The following is an 18884-nucleotide window of genomic DNA, read 5'->3' as shown; positions in this document are numbered from 1 at the left end:
GGAGTCAGGGGAATTGGCCTAAAGCCGGCCCTGGTCACCTACCACCTCACACAGGAACTACAACCCACACTCGATGCGGCCCACATCCTGAAAGAAATCTTTCCTGAACCCCCTAGTCTGGCCTTCAGACAACCCCTCAGCCTCTCCAAGTTCATCAGAAGCAAGCTCCTCACAGACCAGGACACACCATCTTAAAGCAGCATCAGATGCTGCCAGAACAACAGATGCAAAACCTGTAAACATATCTCCACTGCTACGATGACCAACACCCGCCACAAGACACCTTTCAAGTTCCCCGGATCCTACACATGCCTATCACAACATGTGTTGTACTTCATCCAGTGCACTAAATTCCCCAATAACAATGACGTGGGTGAGGCCAGACAATCACAAGGTTCTCCGATGAACTCACACAGGAAAATGATGAGACAAAAACACTATCACCTGTGGGTGAACCCTTTTCACAAAGTGATCACTCGATAGCTGACCTCTCAGTGCTCATTCTCAAAGGGAATCTGCACAGTACCTTCAAAAGAGGAGCTTACTTTGCTAGACACTTAAACCAATAGATTGAATAGAGACACTGGATTTATGGCTTATTAAAACAATCTATAACCCACTAACACCCCCCCCCCAACAAGCTGCCCTTCTTTTCCCCTCCTTGCCTGCCCTCCCCCCCCCCAAATCACTGGTGGGTGTTCACCTTGAATGGTCCATTGAAATACATGTTAACTTATGCCAAACAACCTGTTCCACCCTGTATTTAGCTGTGACACTCTGAGGCCTGGTCTACACTACAAAGTTAGGTCAACACAAGGCAGCTTACGCTGACCTAGTTGTGCATTTGTCTATAATTTAAGTCTCCCACCGATGTTAGTGCCCTGTTACGCCAGCTTGGTGACACCACCTCCCTGAGCAGCATGGAGGCTGGGTCCATGTACCTAGATCGACATAGTGCGAATGTTGACACTGTGCTACTTATGTTGACGCTAACTGGCCTCCAGCCACTGTCCCACAATACCCTGCTGTCAGGGCTGAATCCCCACTCTGGCACTCTGAGTGCAGAAGGTGGAGGCCCGCAAGGATTCTAAAAATTAATACTGGCCACTCCAGGCTGGTATTACACTCCCAAGGTTACAGCTTTTCTCTGACCTTGGCTTGGTAAACGCTGCCACCACCCAAATGTAAAAACCACTTGAACCCAGGAAGGAGCACTTGGGAATTCCTCCCTGTGGGTACCTTCAAGCCCTTTCACCTCCCCTCTGAGGAAGAGCTGAGAAGAAAACAAAGGAAATTACCGGTTGCCACCAGCTAATCAAACATGGACAAACCTCTTAGGACACCAAAAATCCAATCCTGGTCTTACAAAAGGTCAATTTTATTAAAACAAAAGGAAAGAAAATACATCGGGAACTTAGGCTTTTGCTAGATTTTAAAAGAGCAATTCCAAAAATTAAGCCCCCAAACTAGCTTTCTTGGGGGTTCACCTTAAAGGTTACAAGCAAACAAAAGCACCTGGGCTTAGCACAGAGGAGTCCACAAGCCACAATAAAGAAATAAACCTGATCGCGTCTATCTAAACATTCCTAATTTACTTACATATTTGGGGGGTTTCAGATAAGTAATTCTAGGAATGAGCCGATGATTTTTCAGACCTGGCTTAAAGCTTTACCCAGCACTGGGCTGCCCTCTGTTCCCCTCTCCCGGAGGGGCACAACAGACATAGGGGAAGCTTCTTCCCCAATTTTTAAAAGTTCTAACCTTCCCATTGGCTCTTTTGGTCAGGTGCCCACTCCCTTCCTTTTACCTGTGGGCTTGTTAACCCTTTACAGGTACAGCAAAAAAACTTCAGGACCAGACTTCAGAGAGAAACTGCTGAGCTTCAGCTCATCTGCAAATTTGACACCATCAGCTCAGGATTAAACAAAGACTGTGAATGGCTTGCCAACTACAGAACCAGTTTCTCCTCTCTTGGTTTTCACACCTCAGCTGCTAGAACAGGGCCTCATCCTCCCTGATTGAACTAACCTTGTTATCTCCAGCCTGCTTCTTGCTTGCTTATATATACCTGCCCCTGGAAATTTCCACTACATGCATCTGACGAAGTGGGTATTCACCCACGAAAGCTCATGCTCCAAAACGTCTGTTAGTCTATAAGGTGCCACTAGACGCTTTGCTGCCTTTACAGGTAGAGCAAGCAGAGAACAGACACCAAGAGGGATTTTACAGCTAACTGTCCATGAAAGGGAGCTCTCTCTCCCCCCGCCATTTATCACACCTACACTGATCGCTCTGGTCACAATTGTAAACTCCACTGCCCAAGGGTCATGTAGACTGGACGCTCCCCCTCCCTTTTAAAGCCTCGTGAATTTTTGAAATTCCTTTTCCTGGCTGCCCAGCTTGGCGAGCACACCGAGCAGCTCTCCAGCTGAGTGTAACCGCCCAGCTGACCATGCTGGCTACACGCTCCAGACGTGCTCCTGCCTGGAGTAGTCAGGAGATCTCAGATCTCCTGGGCCTTTGGGGAGAAGAGGCGATGCAGGCACCGCGCCAATGAGCTGTAGAGACACGGAGGTCAGCGAGCAGATTGCTCAGGGAATGCAGAAGGGCTATGACGGAGCGGCAGCAGGGCTGTGTGAAAGCCAAGGAGCTGCAGCAGGCAGACCAGACAGCCAGGGAGACCAACGATCGATCCGGTGCTGAGCGGTGCACCTGCCGCTTTTACAAAGATCTGCGTGCCATCCTCAGCCGAGACCCCAGGCCCCACACCACCGTGGGTAGCGCCAAGGAGCACAAGTCACAGGCTCCTGCCGGGACCAGAGAGGAAGAGGAGTATGGGGGACAGACGAAAGGGCGATTGTGGCAGGGCGAAGACTCACTGGTGTGGCGCCTCCTGCTGGTCATGTTGGGAATTAGCTCTTCTAGCCCAGAGCGCACTCTGCAGGCCAGTGTCTCGCCTGCTGCTGGCCCCCTGTATCCCTCCCAGTGGCCTTTGCCCAGAGGTTCTGCCCACCACAGCACCCCCTTGCTCTGGGTCTCCCCTGCCAGGGGAACCCCCAACCCTCTAAACCCACCTTGCCTCAGTGGCTACTGTCAGTCACCACCTAGCCCCCGCTCCCTGGGGCAGCCTGCAGCCTGTAAAGCACTCATCATCGGCAAGGGGGGTTGGACCAGCTGCCTCTGCCTATCTCTGGGCTGCCCCTCTGCAGCTCCGGTACCTTTCATAGGCCCTTTTTAACGCCTGCAGCCTGGGGCTTTTCTAGACTGGAGCTCCCCAGCTCCCTCTGCTCCTCCCCAGCACAGCTCCACCTCAGAGCCCCTCTCTCGCAAGCAGACAAGTCCATCTCTCCCAGGAAGCTAGAGAGACTGGCTCCTAGTTTCTGGCCCCCAGCCCTCTTATAAGGGCCAGCTGGGCCCTGATTAAGCTGACCACAGCTGTGGCTGCTTCCCCTCCCACCGCCAGCCCGCTCCCAGGACTGTTTTAACCCCTTCAGGGAAGGAGCGGGGTGACCACCACAGTCCAGCCGGGGCCAGCCCATTGCAGGAGAAGGAACCTTAAGTAAGCGTGCAGAAAAAATTTCAATTACAGGGATGGCGCAGGCGCGCACACACACACAGCAGGACACAGCTTTTGACATTTCATTCGTTTCCTTGTGCTAGAAGCGGCAGTGGTCCAACCAGAAGAGGTGGTGTTGCTATCTGCTTTTCATTCCCCAACAGATTCGGGGGGGCGGGGAGGGAGAGGGGGGAGTTTGTTTAGGTCCACAGGGACGTCCCTTGAATCCTGCAGGGAGATCTCGGAAACTGCCCCGGAGATTACTCTGCACTCCCTGTTGAAGGTTTCTAGGGAAGGCTGTTTTATTTCTTCCTCCATAGGACACTTTCCCATGCCACGCAGCGATAACTTCAGCAGACACCATTGCAATAGCAGAATCCGGGCCCGGGGAGCTTCCGGACTGAGGCTGCAGCTGGGTTCTCTCTGCCTTTGTTACCCTCAGGAGTTAGAGAGCCGCTAAAATTGCCACCGCCGGTGGGAAATGGTGCCAGTGTTCAGTGCCGTTGCCCTCTGCAACTAGAATCATGCAACCAAGCAATTCCTTCCTCGTTTCCCCACCGCCCAGCAGGCCATGCTCAGCAGGGCTGGTGCTGCCACTGAAATGCCAACAGACCCTGTTCAGCGGCGGCTGGGATCAAGCCTGGGACCTCTGGAGCTTAGTGCATGAGCCTCTAATTTAAGGTTTTGCGTGCCAGTAATACATTTTACCGTTTTTAAAGGTCTCTTTCTAGAAGTCTATAATATAGAACTAAACTATTGTTGTAAGTAAAGTAAATAAGGTTTTTAAAATGTTGAAGAAGATTCATTTAAAACTAAATTAAAATGCAGAGCTCCCCGGACCGGTGGCCAGGACGTGGGCAGTGAGTGACACTGAAAATCAGCTCGCGTGCCGCCTTCGGCACACGTGCCATAGGTTGCCTACCCCTGCTGTACCGCATGAGCTGAAAGCCCAGGGGCTGTTAGCCAAGGCTGTAGAGCAGACTCATTTCTGTCTCTCTAAGTGGTCTCGGTGCCCTAGATGGGACAGACACCACACCCAGGAGTGTGGGTTACACCCAGGGCCGTCCTTACCCATACACAAACTACGCAGCTGCGGAGGGCACCAGGAAATTTGGAGCAATTTGGTGCCCCAGCTTTCCTGGTGCCCTACACAGCTGCATGCTGCTCCAGCGGCCAGCCCAATCCCCGAGCCGGCTGAGCCGGCCAGGAAAGCTGCCCCCACCCCTGCTTCACCTCTTCCCCAAAGCCCCCCGCCCCTGCTCCACCCCCACCCCTCCTCTTCCCATCCCTGCTCCACCTCAGCCCTGCCCCTACTCTACCCCTTCCCCTGAACTCAGGGCCGGTGCAACCATTTAGGCGAGCTAGGCGGTGGCCTAGGGCGCTGGGATTTGGGGGGCGCCATTTTCTTCGACAGCGACCACAGCGGCCGGATCTTCGGCCGCCCCGGTCGCCGCCGGCATTTAGGCGGAGGGAGCTGGGGAAGGGGGGCACGGGGAGGGCGCCTGCAGCAAGTAAGGGGGGGTGTGGCACACAGGGGAACTCCCCGCCCAGCTCACCCTGCCCCGCCTCATCCCCGAGCACGCCGTGGCTGCTTCACTTCTCCCGCCTCCCAGGCTTGCGGCGCCAATCAGGGTGAGCTGGGGCGGGGAGGGTGCCTCAGGGCAGAGGGTGGGGGGTGGGGAGCTGCCGCAAGGGGAGCGCCTCAGGCGGAGGGGGGGAGCTGCCGCAAGGGGGGCGCCTCAGGGCGGAGGGGGGGAGCTGCCACTGGGGGGTGCTCAGGGCGGAGGGGGGGAGCTGCCGTGGGGGGGGCGGCGCCTCAGGGTGGGGGTTCACAAGGTGGAAGTTTCGCCCAGGGCGTGAAACATCCTTGCGCCGGCCCTGCCTGAGCTAGATCCTGGGGGACTGCAGCAGGGGTCGGGCACGATCCACACTCACCAAGTATCAGGAAGTGGAGCAACCTGGCCCCAGCCCGGTCCTCTCTGCCGGCTCCCAGCCGGAGGCCTGGGGACGCCGCCCCCCCGCGAGGGGGGGCTGCGTAGGGCACCAGAATGTCTAGGGACGGCCCTGGGGTTACAGCATGCGCAAGCAATCCCAAGCAGAAGTGAGAACGTCGTGCCTAAAACTTTAGGGAAGCAAGGGGAATGAGTTCTGCATCTTAAGTTTTACTTTCCGAACAAATAGATGACAAAGCTCGGTGTGTTTTATCTGCAGCTGCTGCCATTGTGGCCTTCAGTGACTCTCCCTCTCCGGATCTGTGGAACACCTGAGCCAGATGAGGAGGAGAACGAAGACGATTCAGGGTGACACACTCAGTGAGATCCTGCAAGCCAGTGCTGCTTCAGAGCGTGAGCGCAGGGCCTGGGATGAACATTGCGGAGAGACTGGAGAAGGGAAGAGTGGAGAGGAGAAAGGGCCAGGATCCCAGCAGGACAAGGAGAGGGAGATGCACCAGGACATAATGGGGCTTCTCAGGCAGCCGACACTGATGCGGCAGACTCTGCTGGACCTGCAGGTTCAACAATCCTGGGCTCATCTTCCTCTGCCGCCCAGTGAGAGCCCAGTATTGGGACCTCCCTATGCCCCCACTCCCCCAACATTCTACATGTCATCAGGGGTCGCTGCAGTACCCCCACCACTCCCTCCTGGGGACGTTAAAGACAATCACAGCTCCACATACACCGACCTGTGACAGCCACGGCTTGTGGATGTGTATCTGAAATGGACATGAACGGTCTTTCCCCTGCATAAGTTCTGTTCGATTGATTGATTACGTTTTTTGTATGTATTTGTTTTAAAAATTGCACAGGTTTTTTTTGCACTGATTTTGTTACAGAATAAAATTCTATTATTCAGAACATAATTCATCTATATTAGTTCACAACTTACATTTAGCAGTTCTGAAAGCAACCCAGTTACTGCCCAGTCTCACCCAACTCATAGGATCGGTCACAAACAGAATGACTAGGTGCAGTGACAGTGTTACAGTCCTACGTGGACCGTAATCACCACATGATTCCTGCCAGGCAGAGCACACAACACCACCACACACTACTCTGGCTCACTCTTGATATGGTCCTTCAAAGCCTCCCTGAGCCATATAGCGCTGCGCTGAGCTCTTCTAATAGCCCTGGTATCGGGCTGTTCAAGCTCAGCAGACAGATGCTCCACCTCTGCCCTCCACCCCGGTGGAAACGTTTCCCCCTTTGCTTCACAGATGTTATGCAGGACACAATAGGCAGCTATGATCATTGGGATATTTTTCTCATTTTTGTCCAATCTTGTGAGTCAACAGCACCAGCATTCCCTTGAACGACCAAAACCCCACTCAACTCTCATTCTGCACCAGCTCAGCTGGCAGCTGAGTCGTGCCTTGGTGCTGTGGAGGCAGCCAGTGTATGACTCCGTGAGCCAGGAGAGCAAGCGGTACACTGGGTCCCCCAGGATCACTACTGGCATGTCAACATTGCCAATGGTGATCTGCCAGCTGGGATAGAAAGTCTCTGTTTGTAGCTTTCTGAACAGAGCTGTGTTCTAAAGATGCGCTTGTCATGCACCTTCCCTGACCAGCCCACACTGATGTCAGTGAAGTGTCCCCAGTGCCAAAATAGGAATATGTGTGACGTCCGTCACTCCCACCCCCTGCAGTTCAGGGACCCCCTTGCTGAAAACCCATCCACTGGTTTTCCCCTGAAAACCCCATCCACTGAAAACCCAGCCACTGTACGTTTCCCAGACCTGAGGAACAGCTCTGTGTAAGCGCGAAAGCTCGTCTCTCTCCCCAACAGAAGTTGGTCAATAAAAGATATGACCTCACCCACCTTGTCTCTCATATCTTGGGACCAATAGGGCTACGAGAACACTGCATACATTCGATGGTAAAGACATCTGGTCCCTACTGACCTGCCTAGAATCTAGAAGCAAGAGGCTCTGTATCCCATTGCTAATCACCTTAATTATCCAGTCCCCACTTTGTCCAATTGTAATTGTAACAGGTTCCAGTTGTCGGAGAAAAACTTAATTGGCTTCCACACAGTAAAACTGGATTGTCATTGGGACCAGCCAGTGGACTGTGAGAGGGTGGGAATGAACATTAAGGGATCCCAGGCAGGAGGAACAAGAGAGCAGGCTTTGCCCAGCATCCTTTGGATTGAGTTGTGGAGGACAGACCCTAAGATGATGTAGAGTAACATTTTCAAAAGCACCCAGGCGACTTAGGAACTTACATCCCATTTTCAGAAGTGATCGTGTCGACGGGACTTCGGCTCCTAAATCAGACAGTCTCGCCCAGGAGCTGTGGGCAGTGCCCTCTGCCAGCAGGAGCGGGGAGCTGTGGTTGAAGTTGGCAGCATTACAGTGCCAAACCCAGGTTCTAGGGACTCCGCAGGGCTGCAGCTCCTGGATTCAGCCATCCTGTCCCCCTGCCTCTCCAGCCAGGTGGATCTGGTGCTGAAGAGCAGCAGCCCAAAGGGCTTCCTTACTTTTTCCCCATAACTGGAGCACTGCCCTAAATTCCAATGAGCTGCTCCTGTGCAAGCCTGTCAGGGAATGGGGCTTGGGCAGTCATGTCCAGAGGTTAGAGCCATAGGCAGTCAGCTTGGGGGAGGATAAGCTGGAATCAACAGGCAGGAACCCAGGGCAAGGCCAGGAATGAGGGAAAAGACAGGCTGAGGGTCTGTCTCAACAGCAGGTCAAAGATCTGCCTTGTTACACACTCAACTTCCTGGGCCTCCCTCCATGCTTAAATAGCTTGTCTGGGCCAATCTGTGGTCAGGGGAGGAGCTACCAGTCACCTCTGCTGTGGCTGGCACATCCTGCAGTGACTGGTCTCCCAGGATGTTTGGTGTATTGACCATGGCTTTGCCAAGGCTGCCTGGAAGTATTGCCTACCTGGCACTCTACAGACATGGGTTCAAGTCCCATGAATCCTTATAGAGTCTCCCTGAGGGCTATGAGAATCACATAGAATATCAGGATTGGAAGGGACCTCAGGAGGTCACCTAGTTCAACCCCCTGCTTAAAGCAGGACCAATCCCCAACTAAATCATCCCAGCCAGGGCTTTGTCAAGCCTGACCTTAAAAACCCCTAAGGAAGGAGATTCCACCACCTCCCTAGGTAACCCATTCCAGTGCTTCACCACCCTCCTGGTGAAAAAGTTTGTCCTAATATCCAGTCTAAACTTCCCCCACTGCAACTTGAGACCATTGCTCCTTGTTCTGTCATCTGCTACCACTGAGAACAGTCTAGATCCATCCTCTTTGGAACCCCCTTTCAGGTAGTTGAAAGCAGCTATCAAATCCCCCCTCATTCTTCTCTTCTGCAAACTAAAAATCCAAGGTCCCTCAGCCCCTCCTCATAAGTCATGTGCTCCAGCCCCCTAATCATTTTTGATGCCCTCCACTGGACTCTTCCCAATTTTTCCACATCCTTCTTGTAGTGTGGGGCCCAAAACTGGACACAGTACTCCAGATGAGGCCTCACCAATGTCAAATAGAGGGGAATGATCATGTCCCTTGATCTGCTGGCAATGCCCCTACTTATACAGCCCAAAATGCCGTTAGCCTTCTTGGCAACAAGCAGACACTGTCGACTCATATCCAGCTTCTCATCCACTGTAACCCCTAGGTGCTTTTCTGCAGAACTGCTGCCTAGCCACTCGGTCCCTAGTCTGTAGCAGTGCATGGGATTCTTCCGTCCTAAGTGCAGGACTCTGCACTTGTCTTTGTTGAACCTCATCAGGTTTATTTTGGCCCAATCCCTTAATTTGTCCAGTCCCTCTATATCCTATCCCTACCTTCCAGTGTATCTACCACTCCTCCCAGTTTAGTATCATCTGCAAAGGTGCTGAGCATTCGGTCCATGCCGTTCTCCAGATCGTTAATGAAGATATTGAACAAAACCGGCCCCAGGACCGAACCTTGGGGCACTCCGCTTGATACCGGCTGTCAGCTAAACATGGATCCATTGATCACTACCCGTTGAGGCTGACAATCTAGCCAGTTTTCTATCCACCTTATAGACCATTCATCCAGCCCATACTTCTTTAACTTGCCGGCAAGAATACTGTGGGAGACCGTATCAAAAGCTTTGCTAAAGTCAAGGAATAACACATCCACTGCTTTCCCCTCATCCACAGAGCCAGTTATCTCATCATAGAAGGCAATTAGGTTAGTCAGGCATGACTTGCCCTTGGTGAATCCATGCTGACTGTTCCTGATCACTTTCCTCTCCTCTAAGTGCTTCAGAATTGATTCCTTGAGGACCTGCTCCATGATTTTTCCAGGGACTGAGGTGAGGCTGACTGGCCTGTAGTTCTCCGGATCCTCCTCCTTCCCTTTTTTAAAGATGGGCACTACATTAGCCTTTTTCCAGTCATCCGGGACCTCCCCCGATCGCCAGGAGTTTTCAAAGATAATGGCCAATGGCTCTGCAATCACATCGGCCAACTCCTTTAGCACTGTCGGATGCAGCGCATCCGGCCCCATGGACTTGTGCTCGTCCAGCTTTTCTAAATAGTCCTGAACCACTTCTTTCTCCACAGAGGGCTGGTCACCTCCTCCCCATGCTGTGCTGCCCAGTGCAGCAGTCTGGGAGCTGACCTTGTTCGTGAAGACAGAGGCAAAAAAAGCATTGAGTACATTAGCTTTTTCCACATCCTCTGTCACTAGGTTGCCTCCCCCATTCTGTAAGGGGCCCACACTTTCCTTGACGTTCTTCTTGTTGCTAACATAGCTGAAGAAACCCTTCTTGTTACTCTTAACACCTCTTGCTAGCTGCAACTCCAAGTGTGATTTTGCCTTCCTGATTTCACTCCTGCAGCCTGAGCAATATTTTTATACTCCTCCACTTCTTGTAAGCTTCTTTTTTGTGTTTAAGATCAGCAAGGATTTCACTGTTAAGCCAAGCTGGTCGCCTGCCATATTTACTATTCTTCCTACACATTGGGATGGTTTGTTCCTGCAACCTCAATAAGGATTCTTTAAAATACAGCCAGCTTCCCTCGACTCCTTTCCCCGTCATGTTATTCTCCCAGGGGACCTTGCCCATCAGTTCCCTGAGGGAGTCGAAGTCTGCTTTTCTGAAGTCCAGGGTCTCTGTTCTACTGCTCTCCTTTCTTCCTTGTGTCAGGCTCCTGAACTCAACCATCTCATGGTCACTGCCTCCCAGGTTCCCATCCACCTTTGCTTCCTCTACTAATTCTTCCCGGTTTGTGAGCAGCAGGTCAAGAAGAGCTCTGCCCCCGTTGGTTCCTCCAGCATTTGCACCAGGAAATGGTCCCCTACACTTTCAAAAACTTTCTGGATAGTCTGTACACTGCTGTATTGCCCTCCCAGCAGATATCAGGGTGATTCAAGTCTCCCATGAGAACCAGGGCCTGCTAACTTCTGTTAGTTGCCGGAAGAAAGCCTCGTCCACCTCATCCCCCTGGTCTGGTGGTCTGTAGCAGACTCCCACCACGACATCACTAGGGTGACCAGATGAGAGGGAGAAAATATAGGGACACATGGAGGGGGCGGGGTCCACCAGCAGAGCAAAAAAAAAAGCCAAGTGCTGCCGGCAGAGCAGCGAGGGGAAAAAGCCGAAAAAGCTGAGTGCTGCCGGTGGAGCAGCGAAAATAAATAAATAAATAAATAGACAAATAAATAACTAAATAAATAAGGCGAGTGCTGCCGGCGGAACGAAATATCAGGACAAAGATCGGTCAGGACGCAGGACAAACACCTGAATATCAGGATGGTCCCGATTTTATCGGGACGTCTGGTCACCCTAGACATCATCCTTGTTGCTCACACTTCTAAACTGAATCCAGAGACTCTCAAGTTGTTCTGCAGTTTCATACCGGAGCTCTGAGCAGTCATACTGCTCTCTTACATACAGTGCAACTCCCCCACCTTTTCTGCCCTGTCTGTCCTTCCTGAACAGTTTATATCCATCCATGACAGTGCTCCAGTCATGTGAGTCATCCCACCAAGTCTCTGTTATTCCAATCACATCATAGTTCCTTGACTGTGCCAGGACTTCCACTTCTCCCTGCTTGTTTCCCAGGCTTCTTGCATTTGTGTCTAGGCTCTTAAGATAACTCGCTGATCGTCCTGCTTTCTCAGTATGAGGCAGGAGTCCTCCCCTCTTGTGCTCTCCTGCTCATGCTTCCTCCTGGCATCCCACTTCCACACAGGGCTTTGGTCTCCTTCCCCCAGTGAACCCAGTTTAAAGCCCTCCTCACTAGGTTAGCCAGCCTGCTTGCGAAGATGCTCTCCCCTCTCTTCGTTAGGTGGAGCCCGTCTCTGCCTAGCAATCCTCCTTCTTGGAGCACCATCCCATGGTTGAAGACTCCAAAGCTTCTCTCCGATACCACCTGCGTAGCCATTCATTGACTTCCACGATTCGACCAGGGCTGACTTGGCCAATAAGATCTTTCTCACTGAAGGCTGAGTTGTAAAGAGCTCAGCCCACCCCTCTGATCGCAGCTCCCACAGAGCGAGGCTGGGGAGCGTGTGAGACCTGCCAAGGCAGGCTCCTGCCATGCAATGGCCAGCAGGCTCCAGGGGACTGTTTGTACAGATCCCAGCCCCCCCACTCTCGGGGGACCCTTCTCCAGGAGGACATGGCACGGTGGAGTGACAGCACCTCGGGAGCTGAATATCTGTCCTCACTCCCTAACAGTGCAATGGAAAGTAGGTGGCTTTGCCCCAGGTGAAGTTTTGTATTGGAGTGAACTGGCCTCCCCCATTCCACTGCTCTCTACTGGGTGTAATCAAAAAAACCCTCCGCTGTGTGTCATAGACCCCGTGCCACCATGGGCCAATGGAGATTCTCCTTTAGCTCGAGGGGCATACAGCCGAGTGTTTGGGGCAGGAGCGGTATTGAAGTTTAGCATGCCTGCTGCTTGCAGCCCGGTGACACAGGGCCCTCGGCAGCCGCAGGCTTCTTGTGGTCTGGCCTTCACAGCAGGGATGTTCTCATGCGCACTGCCCGTGCCCTTGGGCACTCCTGTGGCCTCCTCCCTTTTCTCTCGGGTGTGGGTGACAGCACTTGTTCTCAGGAGATCGGCATAGGATGATTAAACCCAGCGAGGCGGAATTTGGGCTGCAAACCACATGATATCTGGCTTACGATCAGGGAGGGGGGGCTGTGTGCAGATAACAGGAAATAGGACACACATTTGGGTAGGAAAAAACACCCAACTCAGAGCTGTAGCTGGCCTCAGAGGGTGCCGGGGGCGTTGCCTGAACCACATGGCACTTCCTACTCCTGGCATCCGTGAGACACTGCAACAGTCGGCTGAGGGCAAGGAGCTGCTGGAGCAGCTCTTCCCGCTGGTTCGCCTAGGGACCCCCACTCCCCAGAGCGCTGGGGGAGGGGACCGAAGGGGGATTAGCCTGCAGCCTTGAGGGGAACCCCCTGGGGTTGGATTTACCAGGGGGGAAGGGACCCAGGGCTGCTAATGTGCGGCTGCGGCGCTGCCCTGACCTGGCAGAAAGCCCTCCAGCAGCAACAGGGGAGGTTGGCATTTTGTCTCCGCAAGGAGTCGAGGGTCTAGAGGCAGGGAAAGGCAGCGAGGGCACTGTCCTCTTGTGCCACACAGGAGTTGAGGAATCTGGCCAGCAGGGCCTGGGGAATTCTAGGGTCTCCTCTGCTGAAGAGATTTCAACCTACACAGCAGGGCCAGATCCTGCCTCGGTTGCCCTGAGCAACCCCAAGGGGTGGAGGGAGCCCAATGCCTGGTGACTGGTTTAGGGGGAGCAGGGGCGGCTCTAGGAATTGCGCCACCCCAAGCAGGGCGGAATGCCACGGGGGGCGCTTTGGCGATCGCCGGTCCCGCGGCTCCGGTGGACCTCCCGCAGGCGTGCCTGCGGATGCTCCACCAGAGCCGTGGGACCAGCGGACCCTCCACAGCCACGTCTGCGGATGCTCCACCGGAGCCGCGGGACCAGCGGACCTCCCGCAGTCATGCCTGTGGGAGGTCCACCGGAGCCGCCTGCTGCCCTCCTGCGGCACACCGCCCCAAGCACACGCTTGGCGCGCTGGGGTCTCGAGCCGGCTCTGGGGGGAGGGAGTCCAGTGTTCAGATTCGCCCACCCATGGCACTATCCCATGACAACCAGGGCCATGCAATTCCCAGCAGGCTGTGCCCATATCGCCGCCAGCAGCCGAGGACAGCATGGTTCAGGGGCCAGAGCAATGAACCGGGACTCAGGAGACTGGGGCGCTATCTTTGCCTCTGCTGTGTGACCTTGGGGAAGTCATGTCCCTGCTCCGTGCCTCAGTTTCCCCGTCCACCCTTTGTCTGTGGAGACTGTCTCTTGCTATGTGTTTGTACAGCACCTAGCACAATGAGGCCCTGCTCTACTGTGATACAGATAATGACATGGAGCCTTGCCGAGTGGCATGATTGGGAACGGGAACTGGGACTGTCAGGGGTCTGCTGGGGGCTGACCTGCGGGGGAAGAGAGAGCCTGTCCCTATATATGGCACACACCTGCTCTCCTTCCCTTTTCTGTGGCAGCAGCATGCCAGTGGGGGCAGCGGGGGAGGGCAGAGTTCAGGGAGAGCAAAAAGGCTGCCAGTACCAGTGTGAGCGGGTGGCAGTTTCAGGATGAGTCACTGGGGTCCTGAATGAGCCTGGCATCCTGTTTGCAGTCAGATTGTGACAGGACACGGACGGCGGCACCCAGTACCACATTGAGTCAGAAGCCTGCCAGCCTGTCGGGTCCGGGGCGGGAGCTTTGAGCAAGGGAGGAGGGGGCTGGCTGGAGCCCACCGGCCTGCGCCCGCACAGGCCTGTCGGGTCCGGGGCGGGAGCTCTGAGCAAGGGCGGAGGGGGCTGGTTGGAGCCCACCGGCCTGCGCCCGCACTGGCCTGTCGGGTCCGGGGCGGGAGCTTTGAGCAAGGGCGGAGGGGGCTGGCTGGAGCCCACCGGCCTGCACCCGCACAGGCCTGTCGGGTCCGGGGCGGGAGCTCTGGACAAGGGCGGAGGGGGCTGGCTGGAGCCCACCGGCCTGCACCCGCACAGGCCTGTCGGGTCCGGGGCGGGAGCTCTGAGCAAGGGCGGAGGGGGCTGGCTGGAGCCCACCGGCCTGCACCCGCACAGGCCTGTCGGGTCCGGGGCGGGAGCTTTGAGCAAGGGCGGAGGGGGCTGGCTGGAGCCCACCGGCCTGCACCCGCACTGGCCTGTCGGGTCCGGGGCGGGAGCTCTGAGCAAGGGCGGAGGGGGCTGGCTGGAGCCCACCGGCCTGCACCCGCACAGGCCTGTCGGGTCCGGGGCGGGAGCTCTGAGCAAGGGCGGAGGGGGCTGGCTGGAGCCCACCGGCCTGCACCCGCACAGGCCTGTCGGGTCCGGGGCGGGAGCTCTGAGCAAGGGCGGAGGGGGCTGGCTGGAGCCCACCGGCCTGCACCCGCACAGGCCTGTCGGGTCCGGGGCGGGAGCTCTGCACAAGGGCGGAGGGGGCTGGCTGGAGCCCACCGGCCTGCACCCGCACAGGCCTGTCGGGTCCGGGGCGGGAGCTTTGAGCAAGGGCGGAGGGGGCTGGCTGGAGCCCACCGGCCTGCACCCGCACAGGCCTGTCGGGTCCAGGGTGGGAGCTTTGAGCAAGGGCGGAGGGGGCTGGCTGGAGCCCACCGGCCTGCACCCGCACAGGCCTGTCGGGTCCGGGGCGGGAGCTTTGAGCAAGGGCGGAGGGGGCTGGCTGGAGCCCACCGGCCTGCACCCGCACAGGCCTGTCGGGTCCGGGGCGGGAGCTTTGAGCAAGGGCGGAGGGGGCTGGCTGGAGCCCACCGGCCTGCACCCGCACAGGCCTGTCGGGTCCGGGGCGGGAGCTTTGAGCAAGGGTGGAGGGGGCTGGCTGGAGCCCACCGGCCTGCACCCGCACAGGCCTGTCGGGTCCGGGGCAGGAGCTCTGGGCAAGGGCGGAGGGGGCTGGCTGGAGCCCACCGGCCTGCGCCCACACAGAATTACTGTGGCTGGGCAGGTGCCCTGGGGCAAGACCATGCAGGGGTGGACCCAGATTTCTTATGAATCTCCTTGCAGGGAACTGCTGCTGAAAGCGGCGGAAGGAGCTACCCTACCCCGGGAGTAGTCGGGGTAATAAGACAGGTGCCCCTCAGCCACCCAGCTCCGGTTTTACATTTTTTTTGGCTTGGTTTGTGAACCCTTGTGACCCCACACCTTAAGCCAGGGGTTGTCAAACGGGGGGTTGGGACCTCTCAGGGGGTCAACAAGGATCTTACATGGGAGGGTCGTGAGCGGTCAGCCTCCACCCCAAACCCCGCTTGTCTCCAGCATTTATAATGGTGTTAAATATATTTCAAGTGTTTTTAATGTATAAGACGGGGTCGCACTCAGAGGCTGGCTGTGCGAAAGGGGTCACCAGAACAAACATTTGCAACCCGCTGCCTTAAGCACTGCAGGAGCCACATGAATAGGGCAGAAAACCAACACCGCAAAGTGTTTACCCCCCAAAAAAGCTTCATTCCAGATGAAAAACATCCGCTGCCCTGTGGGAAGCTTCACACCTAGCACATCCCACCGCTAAGCTTTAGACCTGAGGCTGCTACACAAACCACTCTTCCTGGTTTGTTCACACCCTGTTTCATTCACAACCTCCTTCGCCCTGGGGTTTGGTTTTTGTTGTTGTTTGGACATTGAAAGTTGAAACGAAATCGGTTTGTGTCATTTCTAAACGTTCTTTTGAAATCTCCTCCAGGATAATTGAAACGTGAGCTCAGGGTTGACAGTTCCATGAAAAAAAAACTGATTTCAACTGAATTGTACATCCAGGTGGGAAATCTTTCTGCCCAGACGCTGCAGCCAGTATCTGCCATACGGCTTATTACCGACCCCAGCAGAGGGCTGGCTGGCAAATCTGCTGGAACTCCAAAGCAAGGTAAACCCTGCTGAGTCCAGCAGTTGCACTGTGCTCCTTAACCACCCGAACAATTTACCGAGGGGGTGGGGTGGATTCACCATCCATGACTATTTTTAAATTAAGATCAGGTGGTTTTCTAAAAGCTCTGCTCTAGGGATGATTGTGGGGCAGGTCTCTGGCCTGTGTTGTACAGGGGGTCAGACTAGATGTTCCCAATGGGCCTTTTTGGCCTTGGACTCGATGAATCCATGCCTAAGCAATCCCCATGACCATCAGGCAATCCCCGTCACTGCCATACGGAGGGCAGGGAGAGATCATGGGTCAGCTTTAGAGGCATTGTGGCCTAGTGGACCGAGCACTGGACTGGGAATCAGGAGATCGGGCGTCAGCTGTCAGCTCTGCTGAGTGACCTTGGGCAAGTCACTTCCCTTTTCTCGGTCTCAGTTTCCCCATCTGTGAAATGGAGATAAGGATCTTGCCCTCATTCGTAAAGCCCTCATGCTGTGCGTTTGAGCCCTACAGATGAAGAGAACTATGTAAGTGCTAGGTACCAGCTTTTAGTATTTATCACCACCCCAGAGCCTCCACTACTCAGAGCACAGGACAGCAGAGATCAGACCCAAATATCTCTGGGAACAACACGGCTGCCCAGCACTGCGGGCCAAGGCAGTGACACAAATGTCACACCCTCCTGATGCAGTGACCCGACCTGACAGGATCAAGGCTGACCACATTACAGGCATTGCACGAAGGGCACAATGCAGCCATGGTGCACATACCCCGTGCAAACCCAGCCCAACCCACATAGCACACAGCCCTGTGGGACGTGCACCTCCTTGCTAAAGGTCTTTCTCTGATATGTGCACCCTGCAGATAAAGACAGTGCCTGACTGATTGTCTCTGGGAGCTCAGTGCTCTGTAGTATGCATTCTATCAATGATGGGGCAGGTTAAAATCTGCAACGAATCTCCCAGGACTCAGACAGTGTGGGGGAGCTGGGTGGGAGGATCAGAGCTGAAAGGGAAAAGCTTGTTCCCCACAATCTCTCACTGGTTTCCCCACACAGGATCCCCCACGGGTGTCTGCTGTTGTAACTAGCCCACCTACAGGAGGTGCAGTTAACTCTGCCACTGCTGCATAAAGTAACACATTGTGCAGAGCACCACCGAAGACGCTTCCATGAGCATGGCAGAGATCACAACCTCCAAAGTTTGGTTCTTTTGTAGCCCATTTTGTCACTAGGACGCCCCCTCCCCACCCAGCACACACTCATCTGTTTATGGAATAGGTGAAAGAGGAAGAAATACATCTCGGAACGAGGACATGCCATTTTCTGCTTCTTTATGAAGGAGAATGGAATGGCTCCAAAGTGTTATCCCCTTCCCCCGTCCCGCACCCACCCCCCGGCCACTTGTATTTTAATGAGCAATCCAGCCTGGCAGACTCTCTGGCTGGCCGGAAAACTAGCAGGCGTCTGATACCAAGAAAGAGGAACGTGATTAGTGGAGCGAGGAAGGGATTTGGGGGGGGGGTGGTTTTGTGAACTTTCATTTAACGCAAATGCTGGGGAGAAAAACTTCTTTCTTGGCGACATGAACCCCAAATGCCTTGATTAGGGCTGGGAAAGTGGCCAATATCCCCCACAAGCCGGGGAAGGCAGAAGGTGACAGGCTGGAGAAAACAAATGGGGAAAACCCGGAAAAAAAAATAACCACAACTTTTTTTATTGAGCAGGGGTGGGGCCCGGAGGGGCGGGAGGAAGAGAGAGAGCACAAGCAGGCAAGCTCAGGTCATCATGTAAGGAAAGCAAGAAAGGGTTTCCCTTCACCGGCTACCTCATGGAGGGCTGGAGATGGAAGGACATCGGCTGGCCTCTCCTGCCTTGCTTGAAAGCCCAGCACTGCTTCTTGGAGCTGGTACCTAGGAGTGAAAGCAGAGCCTGGTGGGGAGTGGCTGGGTACATTGAGAAAACCTTCTCCAGAAACAGCTGAACAAGCAACAGGAAAGGTTGTGGAGGAAGAGGAGATGGTGAAACCACAGAAAGCAGAACTCATCAAGTGACCACAGCCTGCTCGCAGCCCTCAGCTGGATGGATTCCTTCAGCATTACCCAGCAGACATGAGGGGAGAAGGAAGAACCAGCCAGATCACACTACGGTGCTTCTGATACTACCGGAGGGTAAGTCTCTGAGCTCATGCCGCTGCCTGAAATCAATGCTAGCATAGCAGCCAGGAGCGCAGCAGTCAGATGGGTAGAAGCTGGTGCATTTTGGACCAGGGCTAGACAATCTTCAACACTGTGCAGAAAGATTAGTGAATAGAGCTCTGCGACAGCAGCTCCTCTAGAAAGTGTCAGGAAAATGCTACCCAATGCTCCATTAAACAAGATAAAATGAAAATGCAAGAAAACCAAACCTCGCCGTTTAACAGGGGGGTGACATGATTTCATTGCACTTAAAACCAAA

This window comes from Mauremys mutica, chromosome 18 (genome assembly GCF_020497125.1).
Source record: "Mauremys mutica isolate MM-2020 ecotype Southern chromosome 18, ASM2049712v1, whole genome shotgun sequence".
In the NCBI taxonomy this organism is placed as follows: domain Eukaryota; kingdom Metazoa; phylum Chordata; order Testudines; family Geoemydidae; genus Mauremys; species Mauremys mutica.
This window is presented reverse-complemented; position numbering follows the sequence as displayed.